The sequence below is a fragment of the Choristoneura fumiferana genome, chromosome 8 (assembly GCF_025370935.1).
Source record: "Choristoneura fumiferana chromosome 8, NRCan_CFum_1, whole genome shotgun sequence".
NCBI classification, from domain to species: Eukaryota; Metazoa; Arthropoda; class Insecta; order Lepidoptera; family Tortricidae; genus Choristoneura; species Choristoneura fumiferana.
Window position 1 is genome coordinate 16,920,715 of NC_133479.1, and position 27,729 is coordinate 16,948,443.

The window sequence follows — 27,729 nt, forward strand, 5'->3', positions numbered from 1 at the left end:
AGTCACAACGTTATTAATTTCAGCGCCATCTGTTAGTTCATCAGGGTACTTGATAGTCATAGCACGTATTTGAAAACTTGAAGGTGGAAACTTAACTCAATCGAATCGAATGTAGTAGCTACCTCCACTTTTAAGGGTTGAATTTTTATACCCTAAGGGTCGAATTTTTGTAGCCTATAACCTGGCCGGGGATTTTCTCGTCAGATTAGTAAAGTTTGCATAAAAATCCGTTCAGCCGTTCTCACGTGATGCGCGGTCAAATAAACGACAAACAGATAAACAGACAAACAGACAAAAATTCTAAAAACTGTTGGAACGTGTTCTGTTATCGATTCTAAGTATCCCCAGACAACTTTTTTTCGAATATCTTCCATGTACAGACTTTCGACCCTCTTCAGCTTTATTATATGTATAGATTAATTATTATTATTATTATTATTCACCATAATTAACTACTAAACACTATTATATAGGGCAACACCATAAACTGCAAAAGTAGAATATTTTTTAAGTAGCGTAAGAAACGCGCCTCTAAAATTAAACCGAGAGGTTCCCTAAATGCTTTCAAACAGATAATATCCACGTCATTTAGAACCTATTCCTACGGCACAGTGACGCCACTAGCAAACAGCTCGTAATAATATCCAACGGGCGTTGTAATTAATTCCTAAGGCTGTACGCCGTAGGTTTTTGAAAGAACGAAGCTACGTGCTACGAGAATTCAGAAACCTTCAGTCTGCATTTAGCAAGCGTGCGGCGCGCACGACACTCTAACCACCGATCGTCACGATAAAAAAACCAACCCACCCTTTCTTAAATACGTACCTATAGCAACATAGATAGTTTATTTACAGTTCCTAAAACCATCCAATGTTGTTTTAGTTGTGGATAAAGTTACAGAAAACTTTTTCGGAGTGCCTTTTCTACTTTAAAAGTTCGAGGACTCGTTGGATGCTATTTTTGAAAAGTTTGTTTTCTTTGACTTTCAGTGATTTTAATTTGTTGATATTGACTTTTGGTGATGTTTTGTTTTTAGCGTCTGTCAACGTCTAAGGTAAGATTTATTTATTGTTTTAAACTATATATATAACTGAACTACGTAACTTCAGTTACTACAATATGTTTAACAAATTTTCCATTGAAAACAAAAAAACAATAGGTTGTAACAATGTGGATATTGTTAATAAAATATACTAAAACAAATTAAATCTACAGTTGATTAATCGCAAAAAAAGATTAGCTAAAAGCCACAGAAAATATATTTTGTTTTTTGTTTGTGGCTGTTTGCAAATTCGTTATCGCGTTAAAACGCAGAGCTCTCAATCTGATATGAATCCGGGTCAGTACTCTAACAGCCGGCTGAAAAGTGGTTACCATTATCTGTGATTCATCAATAACATTAATCAGTCGGAATTTGTTGTGGAAAAATCAAAACGTTTGTTTTGAAGGCATTTGCGAGGAAAATTTGCGTTTCTTTTCATAGTCCGGAGTAAATTTACTCGTATGAGATCTAAAAACCGAGTTTCTGAAGACTTTTGATATTCTTCTAAATATTTATTTTCATTATTATGTAATAATATTATTACAGCCAACAACAACATATAGAAATAAAAATATTAAATTGCAGCATTTCTTACAATAAATTTATAAAAAAACATATGCCCTGTGCGTCGCAATAGGGAATGGATGAAAATTTTAGAAATGCATGAATTTTTTTTATCAATAGGAATAACCTATCTAATTAACAAAAAAACATCAGATTTTTAAGTAGCATCAATTAATTTATAAAACCGGCCAAGAGCGTGTCGGACACGCCTGAAATAGGGTTCCGTAGCCATACGAAAAAATTAAGTAGGTAATAATTTTTCTAAGGATATCGTATTTTGTACGGAATATTCCAAGTTTAGGTATATTTTATACCTTAGGCTGCTATTTACTCTTACACTACTAATAATTCTCAAGAAAACTTAATCGTTATAGTTTTCCTTGTAAGTTTGATACACTTACTACCATCCTGAACTTTTTCAAAATTTTCCACCCATCGGTTTAGATTTTAGAGGGGCGCTTTAAAGTTGAACTTCGCAAACAAATCACTGAATCGAAAAATCATCTTTGCAAACCCCTAATGGTTATAAAATACCTATCTAACGATACCCCACACAATAGGGTTGGATGAGAAAAAAAATCACCCCCCTTTACATCTATGGGAAATACCCTTAAAAATATATATTTTTAAGTTTTAATTGAACCATTTTGTCTTCATAGTTTACATATATATCTGTGCAAAATTACAGCTTTCTAGCATTGATAGTCCCTGAGCAAAGCCGCGGACGGACGGACAGACAGACAGACAGACATGGCGTAACTATAAGTTTTCCGTTTTTGCCATTTTGGCTCCGATTATCAGTTCTATACGCTACGCATTTTACCTACCGCAGAATTAGTTAGACGCAACAAGAAAAATAAGAGCATTTCAAGGATAAACTTTGATTTATCAAAATTTTGGTATTTGTTGATAAGATATACGTAATAAACATTATTATGGTTCCTTTGAACCCTACGGGTATGGAACCCTAAAAACGAATAGTAACACATGTTATTAGACATTCTATATTTACACATTTTTGCAATTAGTATTATGGAATAGATACCACACAACGCAAATAGTTTAAGTAAGTGTTTTTCAGTAATGGAATTTTAAATCAATTAATTATAAAGAACAGAATTTTCATGGGAACTTTATAAGTTTAGCAAGTATTTATATACCTACTACTTTATTTTGTTTACATAGCTCGGCCATTTTCATTTTACTGTGCACCTGTCTCATTACCGTACCGCTTTTTTCCGCACTAGTGACACCGTAATTAGACTTGAGTGCACAGATAAATGGAAATGGCAGCCATCCTTTTTTTAGATGTGCACTCAGTCTCAGCTCAGTGCCGTGTCGCTTTTGCATGAAATAAGTTTATGGTAAAAAAAAATTTTTTAATACAATCTTTTTTGTTGACTATACTTTTTGTTGTCGACTGTACTTGTATTGTCTTGTCACCCAAACTACATTTGTATACCAAATTTCAAGTCGATGTCATTAGCCTTTGCGAAGTTCCGTCCAGTGGAGACGTCCCTGGCCGCCGGACTACCAGGATGTCACTACAAGATTATTGTATTGTCATTGTCACGCAATTTACAAAAGTATACCAAATTTCAAGTCAATCCAACCACTGGAAGTTGGTCGAATTTAACTTGCGAGATTTGATTACAGAAAGACAGACAGACAAACAGACAACGGGACAGGTGAAACTAAATAAAAGCTTGTAAAAAAAACGGTAATTAGACGGGTGTACAGTAAAATGAGAATGGCCGAGCTCATTGTAGCGAAATATTTAAAGAACACATTTACAACTAAATGGATTCACTTTTTACGAGCGATTGTTGACCAAGTTACGAGTATGTTGCCATAAAATAGAGATAAAACTATTTTTTACTATGAAAATAGAGCATTAAAACAGAGGGCCGAAAATATATTATAGAAAACTTACAGTTTGCCCTCAAATTACCTTTACAAGTAATTATTTTTAACTTCTAGAATTCACATGTACCTTTGTGGAAAATTTATTACCTTCCAAATATTAAAGTCTATTTTCACGATTAGCTACTATTGGCTGATAATTGAGAGAGGGAGAATGAAAGAGAGAGAGAGAAATATTTATTAACACATATTCGATACACAGGTTAAAATACATTGAGAAGGAAAACTTAGGTAGGTACACCGCGCGAGTTGAATGCAGTCGGGGCCTGAGGTGAAGAGCGGGAGCCTCTCCCCCCGCAATCCACACGCCCCGCCTCATTCGCCTTTAGTGTAGTGCTGTCTTTGATAGCTGTTGTATTGATCGCGTTAAAACTCATATTGCACCCCGTTTTAATTTTTATTTGTTTTTTATGATGACTGATCCGAGTTCGTTTCCGTTTTTTTTGTTGACAGTTTAATCGAGTTACATCCATCGTGTTGAGTCACGTTGCGACTACAATGGATGAAACAAATAAAAGGTTAGGTGCAAAGTCCTGTTTATATACATAATTATGTATTTAAAGCGCAAAAGTTAAAAAAAAATTAAAATTAAAATAACAGTTATTTTAAAAATATATCGACATACAGAAATCATTAATTATAATAAGGTCGCATTACTATCGCATTCCTGAGCTCTGCATTCAACTCGCGCGCTATGTATAAATTAGGGCTCCTAGGCCCCAGGGGTCCAAGAGGTAATTGAGATGTACCAATTTTTGACAACATATAATAAATCGAAAACCATTTGGAGAAATAGGCTTTGTGAAGCGTTTTCAGAAATCAGATTCCAAAAATGTGATAAACTGAATTAAATAAACAAAATTTAAGTAATTACCCTCATTTGACCCCTGCAGTGTCCCGTCACAAAGGCAAGTTATAAAGCAGGTCTACACTCTTAAGCAAATTGACAGTTTGAATTGTTGCTGTCCTGCTTATTATAGCAAAGAGTGACAAAGATAGAACTTTAATCATATGATGCGGACCCGGCCTTAAACAGTTGTCATTTATCGTAAAGTCCGAAATGTATACGAGTATTTCCAATGTATACAAAATAATTTAAACATCAGATTTTTAATAAAAAAATATCTGTTTACTGTCACACCATTAAATAAACATAGGAATAATCGAAGCTCAAAGAAGATAAATAAATAAAACTATTGTCATGGTTCATTTAGGACCCTAAGCCGTGTTTGAATTATTGTCAAATTGTAATGCCACAGATTATGTTATGTACGACCTGATTTTTTGTAGGCAATGGAACCTGGCTGTCTCACTGTGACGTCATCCAGCGTATTTCGTAAAAAAAAATTAAATACTCATCCCAATTCAAAATAAATAAAAATGGTATCATAAAATAGCCTATTCTTTCCAAAAATAAAATAAAAACTATAGGTTATTTTTTTTTGGTGCGTCCCAATTGGGTAGATTCCTGGGTAAAAAATATACGAGTACCTATATCAGAAGTTATTATCAGACACTTTTTTTTATTTTATCAATCAAACAAATAATTACAAAGATGAAGCGTGGCATAGTTTGGCAGTGGGGCTCATGACGTCACGCAGTGATTAATCTATCTTGGCAAAGTCGCCTGAAACTGTAATTAAAGTCATTCTCTTATTTATTACGTTGCCTTAAGTGGAATTATGTCGTGCGGGATGTCTACTAGATGCGCCCTCAAAAATGGGCACCTTCAGCAATATGGCACTGCACAGCCGTAACCAGCAAGCAAGCTAGAAAGAGATGACAATAACTTTATGCTCCCATGGCGTCCCACAAAACGAGGGAATTCTTGTGGTTTTTAGTGGGTACCTCCGTTGTCCATACCCTCATACCCACTGTTTCCCCAAGCAGAGCTGGATGAATAAGATGCATTTGCCACACCATAAAAAAAGGAGACGGCAACCGCTTCATGCTCCCGTGGCGCCCCATAATGGCATCGAAGGAACTTGTGTGGTTTTTAGTGCGTACCCCCCCCTCGTGGGCCCCTACCCACCCACATCCCATGTCCTACCTTTCCACAAGCAGAGCTGGATGCAAAAGACGCATAATTGCCACACCATAAAAAAGGAGATGGCAAGATGATCTGTGCGCTGGACTGAGCAAATATATATCTTCTTCTAAGTGGCTACTCTCTTGACAGAGTCGTCGGTTCAGGATCACTAGTGAACCTTCACACCTTCACGACAACTTTTTAACTGAATGCTCATCTCATCCGCTCGAAGTTTGAATGGTGGATTCCTTAAAGTGATATGTTCACCTTTGTACTCTGTGACCTTTGTACAAAAGTTCAATGTTTGTCAGTTGCATTACTGTCATATTGTCAAAAATACATATATACTTTCTACGAAAAATAGATGTGGTGATTTTGCTTTGCCTTCTAAACTCTTAGTCACCTTTCCCTATCTTTTAGTCAACTTTTATGACACCCACAGAAAGAGATGAGTGATTCTAAAACCGGGCACGGCACGGGAAAATGTAGGTACATAACTTTGGATAGAAAGATCCATATACTAATTATTATAAATCCATATATTATAAATGCGAAATTGTATGTTTCTGTGTTTGTATATTTGTCCGTCTTTTACGTCGAAACAGAGCGATGAATCGACGTGATTTTTGGCATAGAGATAGTTTATGGGCCAGAGAGTGACATAGGCTACTTTTTATCCCGGAAAAATGCACAGTTCCCGAGGGAACAGCGCGCGATAACCGAATACGACGCGTGCGATGCCGCGGACAAAAGCTATAGTCATCCCATCCCAGCCTATATACGTCCCACTGCTGGGCACAGGCCTCCTCTCAGAACAAGAGGGCTTGAGCCATAGTTCCCACGCGGGCCCAGTGCGGATTGGGAACTTCACACACACCATTGAATTGCTTCGCAGATTTGTGCAGGTTTCCTCACGATGTTTCCCTTCACCGCAAAGCTACGTGGTAAATTTCAAATGTAACACATGAATTTCGAAAAACTCAGAGGTGCGAGCCGGGGTTTGAACCCACGACCCTCTGCTTGAGAGGCGATAGGTCAAACCACTAGGCCACCACGGCTTTTTACAGGACGCAAGCCTCCTCTCGATTGAGAGGGATTCATAGATGAGTGTGTGTATACTGGTGAGGGATTGGACCGTAATTCCAGTGCGGAGCCAGTGCGGGACTAGAGGGCCTACTTCGAAATTCGAAAATAGAAGTTCGTATTGTCCCATCCCTCTCGCTCTCGTATTTAGTTTAAGTGTAAGACGGACAGAACGACACGAACTTCGATTTTCAAATTTCGTAGTACCCCTGCAGTGCGGAATGAGAACTTCACACACACCATTGAATCTCTTCACATGTGTGTGTACCGTAAAGCTCATGGTATATTTCAAATACATATTATTATTTTGTATTTATTAATCGTCTAACGCAAGTCGCGCAGTATGCTGTCCCGCACACCTCGCTGGCTCCGCAGAAAACCAGCGCCGTTGACAACGCTATTGTATTCCGATCCAATTTATGACAAGCGTAAACAAAGACGCCATTAACCCGACCATAGACATTTAGTGATGTGAAAACCTAGAACCTATTGCAAAATAATTAATCTGTTCAGTAAATTGATTATTTATTAATTGAATAGATCAACGTATTTTTGTCTATTTTATTATTTACAACACTTGATTTAATTCCAAAGACTGTTTATTCAATTATAAAAGCAGTAACTATTTTCATCCGCGCATTAATCGATTTCAAAAATGACAACTTTTTCACCATCTCTACTCTAGTCTATGCTACTACAGATTATACACCATGTTTCAATCAAGAAATAACGTCTGGTTATGACGAAGATTTTCCAAATTAAAACTATATATTGAAATCAAGTGAATTTTGGTGAAAAAAGTGATTAAACATCTAGTTAAAAGACACGAATTATATAATAAATAATAAATTGGATAGGCATAACGTATAGACATGCCAACGGGACCGATGAGTGGAGACCATTTCGCCTTCACATCATTATAATTTGTTTGTTCTTGTATTCTTTATCATTTTGAAAATGTGTTTTTCTTTTTTTTTGTCATTATGTGTTGGCTGAATAAACATATTTCTATTTTATTCTATTCTATTGAAATGTAAGAAAAAAATAACTAAATAAATACCTGGAATCTTCTTGGAGTCTTCTTGTCATCGTCTAGTTAATAAACCGTCGTTTGGGCTCACGTAGAAATGTTTACTTAGGCCTCCCGTTCTACCTAATAATAAACACCAAAAAATTCGTTTATTGCTCGTCTTTTGAATGGTAGATGATTTCTGAGGCGGAACAAATTCATTTCGCTGGCATTTTTATCACGTCAGTGATATGAACGAACACTTGTCTTAATCTTTTGCTCATTGAACTACAATGAAGATAAATATTCGGCACTTAAATTCGTCTTATGTAGAGGCATAGAATATTATATCCAATTTGACTTGTAGGTTATTAGTCATAGTATAGTTATAATATAGTATATTATATTTATTTATTTTAGTATATCTGTCATCTTGCGTATGAATGTTATAGTTAGCTTATTTATATGTTCTTATGGTATCTATCTACCTATCTATCTGTTTAGATTTGTTGTGTAATGTGTATTGTATGTGTTAATTTTATGTGTTCTTGATATTGCTCTAATCTACTGTAAATTGCACCACTTGCATCACACATTGATAGTGGGAATATCGGGATAAAAGGTAGCCTATGTGTTATTCCAGATGTCCAGATAATATCTACATACCAAATTTCATGACTCTAAGCCCAACGGTTATTAGTTCGAGATTTTATCCCTATTCCGTGGGAAGATCGGGATAAATAGTAGCTTATGTGTTTTTCCGGACGTCCAGCTACCCACATACCAAATTTCATGACTCTAAGCCCAGCGGTTGTTATTTACAGATTTTATCCCTATCCCGTAGGAACATCGGGTTAAAAAGTATCCTGTGTTTTAATCCAGGTTATAAAGTTACTTTTTTTCCAAATTTCATCCAAATCCGTCTGGCCGTTTCAGCGTGAAGAAGTAACAAACATACTCACTCACTCACTCACAAACTTTAACATTTATAATATTAGTAGGAAATAGTAGGAAACAAGTAACATTGGTAGCGGATAACTCAGCTTGTTTGTTTCTTATTTAGTCACTTAAGCAGCGACATTAAAAGTATCAAAATTTGGAGTTGAAATAAAAAATACAAAAAGACTCCAAAAACCAATCTTAATTTGATTGCTTAATAGCGACATCTCTTGTCCTGGTGAGCGGTTAGTTCCGATGGAGTGCTGATAGTTTCTCGATGAGATCTTAAGGCATAGATGTCGCTAGTGTCGCTACTTAAGTGACTAAATAAGGAACAAACAAGCTGAAGTATGTGGTGCATAGGAGAAATTTGTGTCTGTATTCCTGACCAGTAGTGGTGTAGCGGTATAGCACACAGCATGGAATGCTGAGGACCTGGGTTCGATTCCCAGCGCTGGTCTCTTTTTCTGGTTTTTCTGTGTATCTATGATTCAGTTTGTATTTTCGATATGGATTTTACGGGATGACCGTAACAAAATAAGTAACAAAATTTGGAGTTGAAATAAAAAATACAAAAAGACTCTAAAAACCAATCTTAAGTTAAATAATTAAATAATTAAAGTACTTATTATTTTGTAACGCCCAATAATTCATTACCTATTTGCAATCTGATCATTTGTTAAGGTGACTTTAATGAGACTTATATGGATCTATATATATTTAATGACAAACACTTTGTCATTAATAACTTAATAAGTTTTTTTTTTCAAAATACATTAATCGTTTCTTCTAATAAAGGTTATTCAAAGGGAATTGAATCACCACTTCCAGTGATTTAGCCGACTTGAAATGTGGTACGAATATGTTGGTTAAATGACAATGCAAACATCGATCGGAAAAATGTGTGTTACAGGTGTATTTTTTTTATAAAATCTTGTGTTACGTACTCCTATAATGGCCTACAAAGTTATGCAAACAATTAAGACTAGCTGGAAGAAAACCAAAAAAAAAACAACAAAAGAGGCTGCAGATAAAAAATAAAAACAAATTAAAAGTCTAAGCTAAAATAAAATAGTTCTGTTTGCATTACATTTCAGTGCGCAACAACCAGCAACTAAAGCATTTTGTAAATAAGTCTTAAATGTAACCTCTGCGATGGTTGTATGATAGTGGCGTAAGCTCATAAGCCCGCGATACGTTATCAGTTCGTTGGGATTTAGGTGATATTTGGCAGTGACGGTTTATTGGGTATAGATATATAGCGAGTGGCACGGATTCAAGCCGTGAGTTTTGTTACATAAAATCTAATGGCAAAGGTGTGTTTTTTTTTAACTAACCTCATGAATTCAGCGGCCTGTTCGACTGACAAGCTTGATCTAAATAATATTGATCACATGGAGTAAATGGACAGCTGCAATTTTTACGAAAATCCGTTTTCACGTAAATCACTTTAAGATGACTTGTAAGGGTACATTTTTTTAAATAAGAAAACCTTTAAATCCGCTTCAACAGTAAATTAATATTTTTAGTAACAGATTTACTAAACTAGGATGTATAATATTTTTTCAGCTTGAAATTCACTGTATTTGGGAATTTTTGATATGTACTTACTTGAAGATGTTGAATTTTTCAATGTTCTTAAGATTTTAATATTATTAGTAAATGCGAAAGTCTGTTTGTATGTGTTTGTCCGTCTTTCACGCCGTAACGGAGCGACGGATTGACGTGATTTTTGGCATAGAGATAGTTTATGGGCCCGAAAGTGGCATAGGCTACTTTTATCCCGGAAAAATGCACAGTTTCCGAGGAAACAGCGCGCGATAACCGAATACTACGCGGGCGGAGCATATTTTTCTGGTTTTTTTATTGTGTCCTAGTTAAACTATTTAATATTAAAAATCAGTGTACAATTTTTAACTCATCAAGATGTCATGTTCTAAATTATTTGTGTAATTAATTAAATACCCAAATGACTTTCTTAATAAGTATTCAGGACTTAAACTGAGTCTTGTAAAGGTAATGCGGCTTCTTGTTTGCGTAAGTACTTTAGACAGGTGATCTAGGTCTGACACGATTAAACCTAAGGGGAAATGGCTATTGGTTTCGTATAAATAAGATAGTTTTGACGGATGGAGTTATATTATTTGTTCTAATTTGGAATTGTTGTTCCTCCAAATTGAAAAAAAGCAAGTTTGCTGAGAAAAATTTCTGTGAAACTATGACACGTACCTAAGTGAGATTATACGCCCGTAAAATTTCATGTTCCAAGAATCAGTGGTTTAAGCAGGCAGTCATATCTACAGTTAATAATGGTACTGTTTTATAGATACAGAGATAAATATTTATGCAATGTATGCTATTCCTGCTATAGAAATTTAGATTGTAACCTTTACAGTACTTTCATTTAAAATAACTGTCGATTCTGACATTACCTTGCAGTGACAAATGCTACTTAATTGGGTGATAATGCGATCTAAACTTTAATACTATGGCAGGTCAGTGTGAAGTTACTTTAAAGTTAATATTTCTTAAGGCCACGTCAAACCTTCCGACCTAGTTTGCAGGATTGGTAAAACAACTTTACATTATAGTTCACTTCTTCAGAATTAAGTCTTTCAGATATGATTATTTTATTCTCGAAACCGGTAGCTGTTAATACTTTGTACCTTATTTCGACTGATAACACTCCTCTCAATTATGCAATAAATACTCGTATTTCTATTTCTAATGAACTTCTCCACAACAAAGTAGTAGTGGTAACGGTGGCCAAGCAGTAATGGAGAAGAAAATTAAAAATATCGTAGTTTATTCAACTTTGTCAACTTGTTCACAAACTCGCAAAATACAATACCTACATCTTCATTGCTCTCCAAAGTGCTTTGGGAAAACTATAAGCGATCTATTTACATTCATGCTCTCTGACATATCACAACGCACTATGAAACTTCGCAGACAGTTGGAGCGTTACGACTCCCATCCGATTACGGGGCGCCATGCATAATGTCCGAAAAGACGAGATAGCAGAAGTTTACAAGAAGGTTAAGCATAAGTTAAGCATAGCTTAGCCACAACTTTAACCATATCAGGTATGAGGTTGAAATTCGGTGATTTTACTAAATTCCCGTTTTAAATTTCACAAATTATAAGGTTGTTAAAGAGCGGGGGGGGCACCGCTGTGAATGCACTCGCCTATGAAAAAGATGTTCCGAAAAGATCGGAACTAGTCTGTATGTACGTATGTATGTAAACTCTTTATTGCACCAAAAATAAAAATACAAATACATAGAGAGGAAAACTAGTCGGACCGTTCCAAGCTTATAATGAATGTATGTAAATACTTCATTGTACGTAAAACACAAAAATAATACAAAATATGCTAATTTAACTTAGCGTTTAGAATTTTGACATTTTACACGCGTATTGTGTGTCGACCTCGTAGAAACACCGAAATAAAAAGAAGTCTATTTATTAGTCTCGAAAGCCGCTGAAACAACACTATAAAATGTCCACTTTACACAACTTTGCAACATAATAGTTTTGTTATATACTTGTCATGTTAAATACCTACTTAATACGGTATTTGACTATTTTGTATATGTTTTATAAATTAAAACTACACAATGCCTGAATGGAAAAACAATTTTGAAGCTACCTTTACAAATAACAAAGTTATAAAGATTTGAAATTCAAGATTAGACAGAGAAAGACATACTGGCATGTGACGTCACACGCCAGTACCGCCATACTTGCTGCATAGAGAAAAGCGTTTGAGAAAGAGACGCGTATATAGCCGATTTAAGTTTTCTCTTCGCTAAACACTATCTGTTTATCTATATTTTCATAATAATATTAAGATATGGCAAAATCAGGAGTTGTCAAATACCGTATTGCGATGTTAAATACTTGTGTAGTCAAATACCTATCATTGTAGATCTGTTAATAATATATACACCTCGTTGAGTTTTCCTCTCAGTAGAGGTTTTCCAAAACCGATGGTAGATTTGACATTCATAAGTGCTTGAATAGATTTCGACTTTGATTTTGAATGTTTAGTCTACAAAGCTCTAGTCTACAAACTGTCTACAAAGCTCGAGGTTTCGGGCTCGATCTTCTGTCGAGGCACGTGCCATCTCAGCTTTTATACATCCCACTGCTGGGCACAGGCCTCCTCTCGGTAAGAGAGGGCTTGGGGCATAATTCCCACGCAGTGTATTATGGTATGTACGATGGATACTGATTATGGGGGAGGCCTATGTCTTTGGCTGATATGCTGAGGATGAAGGATACAACATATTCGCTCTCCAACTCACGGTTGGGTAGATTTTAATTACCGGCTTTCAAAGCCATTACTCCGCTTTTTCACAGGACTGGGCGAAAACAGTTTTCAATATGCAATGTTCTATAAATTCATTCGATCTCACATTCTAAATAAATTTCGCGTGCAGTGAAATACGTTTCCGCTCCGAACTGTTTTTGTTTACATCTCTATATGATGATGATGATGATGAATTCCTGCAGTCCCTCAGCAGGGACATAGGGCTCGCAGTAGTGACTTCCATGCCTCACGGTCCTGTGCTGTGGCTTCTAGGTCTCGCCACTGGTACCCAAATTAGGGAGATCTCCTTCTCAACCGACCGTCTCCAGGTGATTCGGGGTCGTCCTGGCCTCCTACTACCAGCAGCTTGCCACTCCAGCGCTTGCTTGGCGAGATGAGCATCGGGTCTCCGCAACACGTGTCCGATCCAGCGCCACTTCCTCAATAGGATCTCCTTAACAATTGGCTTCTGGCTCGTCAACTCCCACAGTCTAGTGTTTACATACATCTCTATATTGCTAGTACTAACTCGTAATAGCAAACAACGTAATATTTATTTTGTGTCTTAAAATACAAGTTACGTATTTCTTTCTCCTGTGATAAAACAAAATGATATTTCTAAAAATATTGAGTGAGAGATAGAGACAGAGAGAAAGAAAAAAAATATTTAAATACTAGCCTGTTACCCGCGACTCCGTCCGCGTAGAATTATGTAGTTTAACCCTATGTAATTTCTCAGGATAAAAACTAAATCGGTTCAGCGGTTTTGACGTGATGGAGTAACAAACAAACAGACTTACAAACTTTTGCATTTATCTATATATATAAAAGGCAAAAGTGATTGACTGATGTATCAACGCACAGCCCAAACCGCTAGGTCTAGGGATTCCAAATTTAGCACGTAGGTTCCTTTAATGGTCTAGGGGTGCACTAAGAAAGGATTTTTCAAAATTCACCCTCTAAGGGGGTGAAATGGGGGTCCAAAGTTAGTATGGGGAAATAAGATTAGTTAGACTATTTCATTCGAAACTTCACAGGAGTACTCTTAACAATAAATAAGTAAACACGTGTTTCAGATTTTTTGAGAATTTAACCCCTAAAAGGGGGTAATGTGGTGGCAACGTCAATCGAAAATCAATCGTTGATATATCAACGCACAGCCGAAACCTCTGGACGTAGAGACTTAAAAATTTTCACATAGATACCTTATACAATGTAAGCATCCACTAAGAAAGGATTTTCGGAAATTCTTACGGGAACAGGAAAAAACGGGATTTATATATTCGATTCCGAGTGACCCTATCTCAGTAACTATAATAACTAGACTCTTCAAATTTGATTCACAAGTAGGTATTACATTAGTCAAAACATCGATTTCAGGATTTTTGGAAATTCCCACGGGATAAGGAAAAAACGGGATTTATATATTCAGTTTAATGGAATCCTATGAACTATAATTACTAGACTCTTCAAATTTGGCATAGAAGTAGGTCATTATAATAATAAAAAACAGTTTTAAGGATTTTGGGAAACTCCCACGGGATAAGGAAAAATGGGATTTATATTCAGTTTAATGGAATCTATTTTTCGTTTTGCTGGTCCTAGAAAACTGATATTTAGCATTTAGGTTCCTTGAGAAGTGTTGGGGAACACTATAAAAGAATTTCCTGAAATTCTGACGGGAACGGGAAAAAGTGGGATTTTTCGATTTACTGGTCGTAGAAGGCTGCAATTTGGCATGTATGTAGGTTGCTTAAGGAGTGAAGAGAACCATTAAGAAATTTCCCGAAATTCCCACGGGAAAGGGAAAAAACGGGATTTTTCGTTTTACTGGTCCTAGAAAGCTGAAATTCGGCATGTAGGTGTTTGGGGAGTGTAGGGGAGCGTTAAGAGAGGGCTTTCCAAAATTCGCACGGGAACGGGAAAATACGGGATTTTTCCTTTTACTGATCGTAGAAAACTCAAATTTAGCATTTAAGTTCCTTGGGGAGCGTAGTAGCACTACAAAAGAATTTCCCGAAATTGTGACAACAGGAAAAAACAGGATTTATCGTTATACTGGTCGTAGAAAGCTGAAATTAAGCATGTAGGTTGCTTCGGGAGTGTAGAAAAGCATTAAGAGATAATTTGCCGAAATTCTCACGGAAAAAGGAAAAAATGGGATTTTTCGTTTTACTGGTAGAAAGCTGAAATTCGGCATGTAGGTTGCTTGGGGAATGTAGCATTGAGAGAGGACTTTCCAAAATTCATACGAGAATGGGGGAAAAACAGGATTTTTCGTTTTACTGGTCGTAGAAAGCTGAAACTTGGCAAGTGGGTTCTTTGGGGAGTGGAGGGGAACAATAATTGAGCATTTTCTGAAATTCTTATGGGAACGGGAAAAAACAGGATTTTGCGTTTTACTGGTTGTAGAAAGCTAAAATTTCAAAATTCAAAAGTTTATACTGCACGTACACTGATCGTAGAAAGTCAATCTGTGTTACCCCAAATTTAACGCGAGCGAAGCCGCGGGCAAAAGCTAGTCTATATATATATATAAAAGAAAAAACTAACTGACTGACTTATAGATCAACGCACAGCCCAAACCGCTGGGCCTAGAAACTTGAAATTTGGTACAGGGGTTCTTTTTATGATGTAAGTGAGCAAGAAAGAAAGGATTTTAAGAAATTCATCCCCTAAGGGGGTGAAATAGGGGGTGAAGTTTATATGGAATTTTCTCATTTCTGGACTTATAAGTATGAAAATAGGTGTATAAAGTTCTCGATTACAAATAAAAATTATTTGTGTAAGTGAAATGGATAAAAACTCCCCCTAAAGGGGTAAAATGGGGGGTAAAGTTTGTATGGAAATTTTCTCATTTCTGGACTTAGAAGTATGAAAATAGGTGTATAAGTTCTCGATTACAATTAAAAATTATCTGTGTAAGTGAAATGGATAAAAATCCCCCCTAAAGGGGTAAAACGGGGAGGTAAAATTTGCATTGAAATTTTCTCATTTGTTGATTTAAAAGTATGAAAATAGATATACAAGTTCTCGATTACGACCAAAACTAATCTGTGTAAGTGAAATGGAATACAATCCTCCCCTAAAGGGGCATTATAACGGGGGTTAATTAAAACATATGCCCATATAACTAAAGTACACGCGGACGAAGTCGCGAGCAAAAGCTAGTTATCTATAAAATGCAACTTTCCACATATGACAATATTTTTTATCGAGGTTTGAACGTCAATTGTGTCCCGACTCACACCGTTTTACTGCTCCTTTCCACGAATCCAAGCCACTAGAGTCTAGTCGTTTCGGTCTCTTCAATAAAACTGCGCTCAGTCAAGCTCCAAGACCTTGACAAGCTCGTGCGTGATACTCGGTAGAAGCCTGTCGCTGCCAGCATTAGATGCACTTATCAAAAAAAATCTTGACAAGGGAGCAGAGGCAGCCTGCGACAGAGTTCTAGTATCAAGGGTCACACACAAACTTGTCAAGTTATAGGTCCTTGATTTCATTATTTTTTACTCACCCTCCTGCCAGAGTCCGTTCCAGAATCTTCCGTAGAATTTTGCGTTCTGCCACTAACAGCTTATTACTATCTCTTTTTTCAAGGTTAGAGTCCAAGCTTCGCAACTGTACAGCCAGTAAAGGTCATAAAAATGTATATCCATCGTATACCATCTAGTGAGATTGCGGCTCGTAAAACGCGTATGAGTGTCATAAAACATGCATGCACTTACGCACTTTTACCCCTGACCTATTGCCACGGAAATAAAAAGCCATTAGGTATTGCACTACGCGTTTCTAAAAAGATGTTATAAGTTGATATTATAATAGCTTTTAAAAGGATTCTTAAAATGGCGTTTAAGAAATTTTACTTTTAAATTATGTGTGTGTGGCGGAGAATAGGGGAGGCCTTTGCCCAGCAGTGGGACATAATACAGGCTACAAAAATATATATATATATATGTCGGCCAGTTTTAATGCAGAATTTATGATCCAAAAATATGAGCTAAGTTTTTATTATTGTAATAATTTTCATTAATTATATTTGAACTCAATATAGTTTACCTATTAAATTTCAGCATTAAAAGTTATAAAGAAACAGTTATTAAGTTTAAAACTGCGTCTATAAAAGAAAATAAGTTGGTCTAATCAATTTCAGTGTACGGCCTTTCTTATCCTTATCAGAATCTGTAAGTAGTGTAAAAATGCATTGTATTAAAATTTTACCTGTCTTCTAAACTGTTTACTAAGGTGTAATGATAGGTATAGTACTGTGCCTCCTAGTCATAAATAACAGAATAATATATTTATATTTATAAGAAAAATTGTTATTAATAATGTGTATACTATAAGCATCTACAATAACTTGCCAAATGAAATTAAATTGGAAAATATAAAATATTTCAAAACTAGACTTACTAAATGGCTTAATGAATGTTGCTTTTACAGTAATACTGAGTATTTGACAAAATCAAATAATGTAATATTCAATTAATGTATAGTTTGCGGATAAGATTTAGTACGCATGCCCTAACATAATTAAAGACCTTTAACTAACCGTATAAAAGCCGTGGTGGCCTAGTGGAAAAGCCGTGGTGGCCTAGTGGTTTGACCTATCGCCTCTCAAATAGAGGGTCGTGGGTTCAAACCCCGGCTCGCACCTCTGAGTTTTTCGAAATTCATGTGCGGAATCACTTTTGAAATTTACCACGAGCTTTGCGGTGAAGGAAAACATCGTGAGTAAACCTGCACAAACCTGCGAAGCAATTCAATGGTGCGTGTGAAGTTCCCAATCCGCACTGGGCCCGCGTGGGAACTATGGCCCAAGCCCTCTTGTTCTGAGAGGAGGCTTGTGCCCAGCAGTGGGACGTATATAGGCTGGGATGATGAACTAACCGTATTCTTGCAAATAAATTATTTCTATTTATTATTTAATAAAATGTATAAGACAATATTATTTAAAAACAATTTTTATAAATTTCCACTCTGTAGGTACAATTCAAAAATAGTGTTTGGTTATTTTGAAACTTCAGAGTCCGGGACAAAACAGTGTTAAATTTTATGTTCTTTCAATAGCATGAACTAAGGCATTTTTTGTGCGATATACTTCAAGTCAAGTTCGTAAACTTCTGAGAAAAAATTTGATCAAAAATATCTGAACACGCTTCTACGCCGTTAACAATAGAGTCGTGTTGTCATATTTTTGATCAAATTTTTGCTCAGAAGTTTAAGAACTCGACTATACTATTTCTTTTGTGGTAATCTTATTATCTATACATATAATAAAGCTGAAGAGGGTCGAAAGTCTGTACATGGAAGATATTCGAAAAAAAGTTGTCTGGGGATACTTAGAATCGATAACAGAACACGTTCCAACAGTTTTTAGAATTTTTGTCTGTTTGTCTGTTTATCTGTTTGTCGTTTATTTGACCGCGCATCACGTGAGAACGGCTGAACGGATTTTTATGCAAACTTTACTAATCTGACGAGAAAATCCCCGGCCAGGTTATAGGCTACAAAAATTCGACCCTTAGGGTATAAAAATTCAACCCTTAAAAGTGGAGGTAGCTACTACATTCGATTCGATTGAGTTAAGTTTCCACCTTCAAGTTTTCAAATACGTGCTATGACTATCAAGTACCCTGATAAACTAACAGATGGCGCTGAAATTAATAACTTTGTGACTCGAGTAAGCCACTGAGGAAGGATTTTGCCAAATTAACTCTAAGTTTAAAAGAGGGAGTACGGATATCAACAAATTTAATTGAATAATTTAATTGATTTACTAATACGACTAAAATTAAACGACAATAAAGTAATTGCCCACACATTGCAATGCCATCTTTTGGAGAACTGGGTAAACAGTAAATAATGGAGTAAACTAATAAAAAAGAGTTTACTTACATAGTACTTAGTTTTTTAGCATTAGAAAAAGGGTAAACAATCTTGAAGAGTCTTTTTATTGAAAAACGTTTTGAAAAACAGTTGCTATTACTTTTATGATACCAAAAGCATGTAAATGATCATTATATCCTTGCTAATTGTTACTATTTGTTGTGACTTATTTGCAAAAGTTTTTTTCAATATAAAGACACATCAAGATCGCTTGCCTTCTTTCTAATGCTAAAAAAAGAAGTATAAGTAATGGTAAAATCAACACACATATCAACACGCGTACGAGTATAAGTATCGCTATCGAGTACCCTGTTACACTAACAGATGGCGCCGATTTAGCCAAATTGACTAAGTTTAAAAGAGGGTGTACGGATATCAAGAAATTTAACTGAATAGGTAATTGATACAACAAAAATAAATGAATTGCAACACAACAAAAATAAATGAATTGCAACACATTTCACAGTGCCATCTTATGGAGAACTATGAAACAAACGAGTTAACATAGTTACGTAGTGGTTACATCAACACTCATATTCAACACGCGTATAATTAATTAATAGAAAAATGACATAAATTATTCCTAATTAATTTATATCCGGAATACGAAAATTCGGCGAAGAACTAGGGTCACTGACATAGCTCGAAAAATTATATGCAAGTTGAAGTGGCAATTGGCAGGCCACATCGCTCGAAGAACAGATATTCATTATTATTCATTGGGGGAGAAGTCCTCGAGGAGCGGCGACCGGAAGACGAAGCGTTGGCAGGCCTCCCTCCAGGTAGAATGACGACATTGTGAGACTTGCGGGAAACCGGTGGATGCAAGTGGCGAGTTATCGTTCATTGTAATTTATAATTTATTTGTATTGTAATATTATTGATTATATGTAGGTACGTTAGTCTGTAAGGTATTTATTGTATGGGCCAAGTTGCCCGAAATAAATGGATTTATTACGAGTATTATTATTGTGGCGTTGTAAGGGGTAGGCCTTTTTCGATCAGTGGACCTCTTCCGGCTGATGATGACGAATTATATCGCATCAATATTCATACGTATTGCCTCTTTTAAGCACTTAATAATGGTCACGAAGGTGAGTACTTAAAAAAAAAACATTTTTCTCTTTCTTTTGCGGAGTAAATTTACAACGATTTCGGATTTGGGACTCGCATTTTACAGGCGTTACCATGCCTTCCCGAAAAAAACGAATCGACTACCAGGGGCACGGCACGGTCTCAGGAGTCTGAGGAAGACCGCGATGGGAGACTCAGTGCCGCTCTAGCCGGGCAGGCCGCTTCGCTTTCGGCTGAAACGGCAAGCCAGCGCGAGGCTGGGTTGCGATCCCAAAGACATGTACGCAATCTTTGAGATCACTCGATGTAGGGAAAATGTAAGCAAAGAATAAAAATCTTATTTCTTGAGCAATTTAGATGTGAAACTTGGTGATCATGATCAGATTTTTCAGTTGATTGTTTAGCTGTAGTTTGAAGGGATTTTTCGAAAATTCCAAGAAACGGCCAATGCGGGACATTAACTTCATTCCTATCGAGTATTGTGTAAATATAAAAATCTACGCAGACGAAGTCGCGGGCAAAAGCTAGTTTCATAATAAATGCAGCCATTCGGAAGCTCATATCAGCTTCCTTAATATTTTTCCTTTTTATCAATATTCCATATTGTGAGATATCAATGTAAACAGGAAAATATAGCTGTCCTGTAGCAAGTTTTTGAGGAAAATACTTATTACCAATCTAATCAGAGTTATTGCATTCATATAATATCGTAAATTACATGGCTCTTTCATTTACAAAGAGAAGAAGCGGGACATCTATTGCGGAAACATATTGGAGTCATAATGTGAAGTAGCAATCAAACTAATGCATTAGGAGATAATACAAATTTGCTCATAAATAATATTAAATACTATGTGAAAATGCCGTGGTGACCTAGTGGTTTGTCCTATCGCCTCTCAAGCAGAGGGTCGTGGGTTCAAACCCCGGCTCGCACCGCTGAGTTTTTCGAAATTACATTTGAAATTTACCACGAGCTTTGCGGTGAAGGAAAACATCGTGAGGAAACCTGCACAAACTTGCGAAGCAATTCAATGGTGCGTGGAAAGTTCCCAATCCGCAATGGGCCCGCGTGGGAACTATGGCCCAAGCCCTCTTGGTCTGAGAGGAGGCCTGTGCCCAGCAGTGGGACGTATATAGGCTGGGATGGAACCCCAAAACCAAATTCGAAATCCGAACCGTCACAAATACTGAAGCGTTTGAAGGTGGTACTATGAGGAATAAAGGGAAAACTTTTGATACCTTCCTTTCTTGATCCTTTCAAAAGCGGTTGACAGTTGTGAATGACGGTGTCAGATCGACTGAGCGTCTTGATCCGACGAAGTATTTGATCCTAACTTGTTTTTATAGAAAACAAGTAAAAAGGGCTGGAAGAATAACTGTGACTGAAGGAGAATGAACAGCAAGACATCAAAATATAAGTATCGTAACTAATTGTGATACAAGACAAAGAGATTTTAAGAAATCTAGCACAACATGTCTAGTTTGTCTCTGATTAAAAAAAAACTACAGCTGTATGACATGCGCCAGAGAAGTTTTCATTTATAACCTAACCCCCGACGCAAAAAGAGGGGTGTATAAGTTTGACCGCTAGGTGTATCTGTCTGTGGCACCGTAGCTCTTAAACGGGTGGACAGATTTGAATGCGGTTTTTTATTTGTAATCAGGTTTCTAGAGATGGTTCTTAGACATGTTCCATCAAAATCGGTTCAGCCGTTTTTGAAATATTGAACTTTGAAGTGACAAAATCGGGGGTTTATTGTTTGTAATGTGTGCGAAAATAAGGCAGTGTAGGTATGTAAATGTACCTACATAGTAACGCATTAAAGTACTCGTATGATATCATTACTAAACTCGTCTGTCGGCTCGTTTCAAACCCACGCTCGTGTTTTACTGCTTCTCATAATTCCTATTGTGAGTTAAGAACTTAACTAACAATTTGTAAAAAATTTAAACAATTTTCAACAAGCGTAGCGAAGAACGTTCAAAAGCGAGATAGACGGATCACCTGTACCCCTAGTGTAAGTTTTCGGTTACAAAATACGTCTCGATCGCGTTCGCGTTAAAATCACAATTTGTATGGAAACACGAACAGCGCCTCTAGCGGAACGTTTGCGATGTCCGTGTTTGACAGTTGGATGCAGGCCACTTTCAACCAAAGCACCAGGAGGTTTATGGTTTATGGTGGGAGCCTATTAGCAACAGTGGACGTCCTAAAGCTGAATAATGACGATTATGATAATGATTATAGAACTTTAACTTTCCGATAGCCAATTAATTTAGTATTCTAAGGGACTGTTTCACCACCCATCTATATAAATAAAAATTAATCGTAAAATGTGTTGCTAAGCGCAAAACTCGGGAACGACTGGTCCGATTTCACTAAGTAATTCTTTTTTTGTTGTGTTCGTTACTATCTGGAGAAGGTTTTTATGAAAGAAAATACAGAAAAAATAGAACGGGGGCGAAGCCCCGGGCAACAGCTAGTTGATAATATAATTTAACGGATAAATGTGATGCCGTCTTCGTCTATTCGAATAAAACAAACAGAGACGGCATCGCATTTATCCGTCAGATAAATTTAGGCAATGGATGGCGAAATAGGACTTATCAAGCACTAGGAAAACAGACCGCCTGTCAATTAAACTTCGTAACAAGAACATTTATACAGGCCTCAATGCGTAAAGGGTGCTCCAAATTAGGTGGAGTGAAGTCCGACTTAATGCTTACGTATTTTGCTAAATATTTGAGGAACTCATTCCGTACACTTGGTCCTTTCAACACTTATGAGTAATGGTGTCATATATTATAGGCAGTATATTAAAACTGTGAAACAATTTTGTAGGAAGTAAGTTTGATCAATTTACTGAAGCTTATACGTTTTATAATTTACTAGCTTTTGCCCGCGACTTCGTCCGCGTGGAATAGTAACTTTGGGAAGTATTTAATGTATTTAGGATACCTATTCTGCCAATAATAGCACATAGAAACTTCTACGGTTTACTGAAAATAACCATTTCAATACATTGCTATGAATATATTTTTTTTTTGTTCTTCCATCCATCCATGTTCTTTAGTAGTTAAAACATAATTATTTTGCGGGTAGCCACATTTTAGCAAAACGACGTGTATTCTACCCTGCCAACACAAAAGGACTCATTCTTCATAGTGAACTCTTGACACCTTACGTCCTTTATTGTAAGTTAGGAGGGTAGGATTATAATTAAGACGGCATTTTAGCTACACAGAGTTCCGATAAATATACTTATAGTAAATTTGTTTGGAATTCCGTAAGAACTTTCATCCCCATATTTTCAAGTAAATAGGTTGTAATTTGAAAAGCGCCAGAACAAATGTTTTTTAGGATTCCGTTCCTCAAGAGGAAAAAATTGAACCCTTATAGGATCACTTTGCTGTCCGTCCGTCCGCTTGTCTGTCAAGACCCTTTATCTCGTAAACGCGCGGGGTATAGGTATCTAGTTGAAATTAAATCCTAAACTCAGGTCAATAGTCCCGATAGCTGTGAAAAATCAAACTTCTAAGTCAATGTAATCAAAAGCTACAGTCACTGATGTATTAAACTGGCTACAGTCATTAAAAAGGTGTTTTCATACAAATCGCCTTAACAGAAAAAGTTATAGCGCACTGCCGGCTGTCCTAGAAACTTGGAATTTGCATAAAGGTAGCTCTTATAGCATAATAAATAAGAAAAATCTGAAAATCATATTTTTTTTCATGATGACCTCACATTGCGTACATTTTTCTTATGAGCTTAATAGGCTCTGCTAACACTGCATCATCCCCTCTGCTAACATCCCCCCCGCAGGTAAAGTTTTCAAATGAGACATTTTTTATAAACAATTTTTTTTGTCATTCATCATCATCGATCATCTTCACCACAATAACCACCATCATAATCAGCACCACTATCATCACCATCACCATCAATCAGCTCTACAGTCTCCGCTCCGCTCAGCAGCGTCCGCTACGTTCTGCTCCACTGCCTCCGCTCCGCCAGCCTCCGCTCCGCCAGCCTCCGCTCCGCCAGCCTCAGCTCCGCTCTACTTGACTGCCTCCGCTGCAGCCTGCATTGTCTCAGCTCCATCCGTTGCCTCCGCTCCACTCCGTTGCCACGCTGCCTCCGCTCCGATGCCTCCGCTCCGTTGTCTCTACTCCGATCCACTGCCTCCGCTCTAATTCACTGCCTCCGCTGTAGCCCGCATTGTCTCCGCTCCATCCGTTGCCTCCGCTCCACTCCGTTGCCACCCTGCCTCCGCCCCGATCCGTTATCACGTGCCCAAATGCCAAGTTTCATAAAGAACCACCGATTTATCTTCGACAATGACGATCTTCCATATAAACTTTCATTTCATCCCCTATTTCACCCCCTCTCAGGATGAATTTTAAAAAACGCGCGAACAAATATCTATTTGTCTCTTATCACGTGCCGAAATAGCAAGTTTAATAAAGATTCATCGATTTATCTTCGATAATGAAGACCTTCCATATAAACTTTCATCCCCTCACAGGTCGAATTTTCAAAAAGCTCAACTAAATATCGACTTATTTCTTATTAAATGCCTAAATGCCAAGTTTCATGGTTTTATCTTCGACAGCGACGAACTTCCACCATATAAACTTTCATCCCCTATTTCAACCCCTAAAAGCCTCTTTTTCGCGATAAAAGATAGCCTATGTTCTTTCCCAAGGTCTATTCTATCTCTGTACCAAATTTCATCCAAATCGGTTCAGCGGTTTTGGCGTGAAAGCGTACAGACAGACAGACAGACAGACAGACAGACAGACAGAGTTACTTTCGCATTTATAATATTAGTATGGATTAGTATGGAAGTATGGATTGGAGTCAATTTATTGTTGTTTAGATAGTATTTAGTTTTATGAAGCAGTATTAGTTTGAGTATAAACTAGAACTGCGTTCTTCCTTCAACTCCTATATAGGGATATCCCTTCCTCATGAAGATCAGATGGTCCGACCCGAGTGCATAATACCGAAGTTTTGCGGCGAGCCAATGTTGGTGGCATTGAAGCTTATTTAATGCGTCGTCAGCTTCGGTGGTGCGGTCACGTATCTCGCATGGCGGAGGAAAGGGTGGCTAAGCGCATCTTCTATTCGGAATTGGAGGAGGGTAAACGAAATCACGGCGGTCAGCTCCTTCGGTTCAAAGATGTGCAGATGCGACATATGAAAAGGTGTCGCATCGAGCCATCGCGATGGGAAGATTTGGCAGCACAGCGGCTTGAGTGGCGCAGGACAGTGCAGAGGCAAGTTCGCGAGTTTGAGGAGCAGCGTAAAGCCGACCTCGATACTAAACGCGACGAGCGTAAGTCTCGGCCACCTGCTGCCATTTATTATAATTACGTGGACGGTGTGCTTACGTGCCGACAGTGCGGACGTACGTTCACAGCTAAGATAAGCTATGTAAGCCATCTTAGAGCGAATGAGCGCCAAATAACTAACTAGGAGTCGAGGTGGTCGCCATGGCCGAAATCGGTCGGATCATCATCATCATCATCAGGGATATCCATCATCCTCATAATATAGGGATAGATTTAGATAGTAGCTTTTTCCTGCGGCTTCGTCCGCATGGAATTCGGTTATCGCGCGCTGTTCTCTAGGGAACTGTCCATTTTTCCGGGATAAAAAGTAGGCTATGTCAATCTCTGGCTCATAAACTATCTCTATGCCAAAAATCACGTCGATCCGTCGCTCTCTGCAGGGCACATGCACTTCTTTTAGAATGAGAAGACTTGGGCGGTAGTTCCCACACACGCATTGGATCTCTTTGTGTGTTTTCCTTCCTTCACGACGTAAACTCATGGTTAATTTCCGACACATGTGCATAAATTCTGAAACCCCCGACCATGGGCACACACACACAACCATCCACACCACACCTCCACATTTAGGGCCGCCACCCGCCACACATTCGGAATTCCGTTTCGGAATTTCGATTCGAAATTCTGCTTCGGGATTCCATAAATACATCACACACATACGTTTATTTCAATTCTGAACGCGCAGGCCACCATGCGGAATTGCGAATCAGAAAAAAAGTTGGAACGGAAAACTACTGTCCGTATGTGGTAGGTCCATACATTTGTATGGATTTACTGCGATCGAAATCCCGAATCGTAACTTCGAATCGAAATTCCGAAACGGAATTCCGCGTGTATGTGGCGGCCCTAAAACAATTTATATTCCGCATCAGCCGTACGATCTTAAACAAAGACTTCGCCACATTCCTACTTTTGGATTTGCGTATTTTCCTTTCATTTGCTCTACAAATAAAATATTAGTATTGTTTACCCGCAAATCATGATGGATGGTTTTGTAAGGTGGAGCTGAAATTTCGCCGCCTTTAAAATATACAATATCCTAAATAAAGCCCACGACGAATGTCGAAAGCAATTACCAGGTACATCGACAGGCACTTTGCGAACTCCTTTCTTTACGCGATACCCCGGGTATTTTTATTGAAAAACTTAAGCTTTTCAACTTTGTTTATTTATTTATTGGTAAAAACGTCTTAAATTATCTAATTTATCCACAAGTTAAAAATTGCTCTCAACTCGATTTGAGACGTGAGTTATCCATTACAATATCATTTAATAAAAAATCAATTATTCATGAGATCAACGAATCAAATGCAGAATGAGACGTTTCCACGCCATAAATAAACTTCCTTGGATAAATAATGAGGCTTGTGCGCGCCGCGCCATGAATAATAACAATATTTTCTCAAGATGATATTTGGGGCTGTCATGTTCCTGTTGAACCTGCATCTTAAGGAATAAATACAATTTTAAGCAAAGACTAAACTTTTTGCTGTTTTCGGCTGAATTAAAAAAGGCATACATCGGTTGTATAAGTCTCATTATCATCATCAGCAGAACGAATAGTGATAAGCTTTCGATAGAAACGATAAAAACAAAATGTACAGAATGTAATATTTGAAAACATTTTACTTATTGTTATGATATGAACTATAAAATTAATCACCTTAGCCGGATAAGTATCTAAAATATTTTAGGGTAAACTGCAACCACAATAAATAAAAATGATGTCGAAGTCCAACCTTATGTTATGGTATTACTAGCTTTTGCCCGCGGCTTTGCCCGCGTGGAATTCGATTATGGCGCGCTTTTCCCTCGGGAACTGTGCATTTTTCCGGGATAAAAAGTAGCCTATGTCTCTCTCTGGCCCATAAACTATCTCTTATACCAAAAATCACGTCGATCCGTCGCTCCGTACAAACATACAAACATACAAATTTTCGCATTTATAATATTAGTATAGATTTTTTGGCTTTTTAACTCTCCAGATACGTAATTGGAATTTTGTTGTTCCCTTACGAGCACAATGATAATTGATGTAGAAATTCCGATAACGAACAAATTAGTCAACAACAACACAACAACAAAGTTACGCAAAATTTTAATTACTTCTCAGTCGCAGAAAAGTCATTTATAATTAGAATTCTGTGAGGTTTTCGTGAGATTCTTTTGTTACTTGAAATAGTAAACTTTGGTGGTTGACTAAGATTTAAATGGCTTTGTTAATTTGAAATCCAAGTTCATTTCGTTTTTAAAGTCAAAGTTTAATAGTTTTTTATTTATTTATTCTATGCGTTATTTAGAATATTTTATTAAATGCCTTGTCATTAAACACCCTTGTTTATAAACGTATTTGATTCATTAGTAATTATTCATACATTGTCATGTCCGTGTAAATCCGTGATTTGATTTTTTATTAAATCATATGTGTGATTGAAAGTGCTTTTTGATTTGAGTTATATTTAACTAACTTCACCTGCGGCTTCGAATTGGTAAATCGTGTTTTTTTT

The 27,729-nt window shown here is 37.1% G+C and overlaps 1 protein-coding gene across 1 annotated transcript in view; it reads left to right on the forward strand.

The window, feature by feature from the left end:
• Positions 1-751: 751 nt before the first annotated feature.
• Positions 752-27,729, forward strand: part of LOC141430661 (neuropeptide Y receptor type 2-like) — an 88,564-nt gene continuing 61,586 nt past the window's right edge. The window contains exon 1 of the mRNA XM_074091471.1: positions 752-1,054. The gene's annotated coding sequence lies outside the window, so the exon portion shown is untranslated. The remainder of the gene's footprint in view (positions 1,055-27,729) is intronic.